The following is an 827-nucleotide window of genomic DNA, read 5'->3' on the forward strand; positions in this document are numbered from 1 at the left end:
TTATAAATCAGCATATTAGAATAATTTCTGAAGATCATGTGACACTGAAGACTGGAGTAATGATGCTGAAAATTCAGCTTTGATCACAGCAATAAATCACATTTTAATGTACTGTATATTAAAATAGAAAAACGTTATTTTACATCATAATAATATTTCACAATATTACATTTTTTCCTGTATATTTGATCAAAGAAATGCAGCCTTGATGAGCAGAAGAAACTCCTGTAAAAAACATTAAAAATCGTTCTGATCCCAAACTTTTGACCGGTAGTGTGTATATATATATATATTATATATATAATGTCATAATCAGTATTACTTATATATTATTTATTAATGTATTTATTCATATTGTGAATTACCTTTCATTTTTAAATTTTCAATGTTCATTTTAATTTGAAAGGTTTAGTAATTTTGTTATTTTGTCAAATTTTAGTTTTATTTATTTTTATTATAGTAGTTATTTTGCATTATTTTCTTTCAGTTGTAGTAATTTTTAGTAATTCAACTTATTTTATTTTAGTTGCCTTTACTTTTTATTACAATTTTCATTATAGTTTTTTAAATGAAACTTTTCATCTAATATTTATATTTTTTACATATTTAATTTTATTTCAGCTTTAAATTTCAATTAATGAAAACTATTTTCAACACTAATTTGATGGTGTCTTCAAATAATAATAAAAAACAATAAAAAAAATCATAAATAGTTCTGTTTTTCTGTTTGTTTGAGCGCCACCACGTCCACTTCTGGCTCAACCAGTGGCATGAGATTGGGCGGGACTATCTGTTTGTCTGACCAATAGTGTCAGTCACACAAAAGG

This window comes from Sinocyclocheilus anshuiensis, unplaced genomic scaffold (assembly GCF_001515605.1).
Source record: "Sinocyclocheilus anshuiensis isolate Anshui unplaced genomic scaffold, SAMN03320099.WGS_v1.1 scaffold626, whole genome shotgun sequence".
NCBI lineage: Eukaryota > Metazoa > Chordata > Actinopteri > Cypriniformes > Cyprinidae > Sinocyclocheilus > Sinocyclocheilus anshuiensis.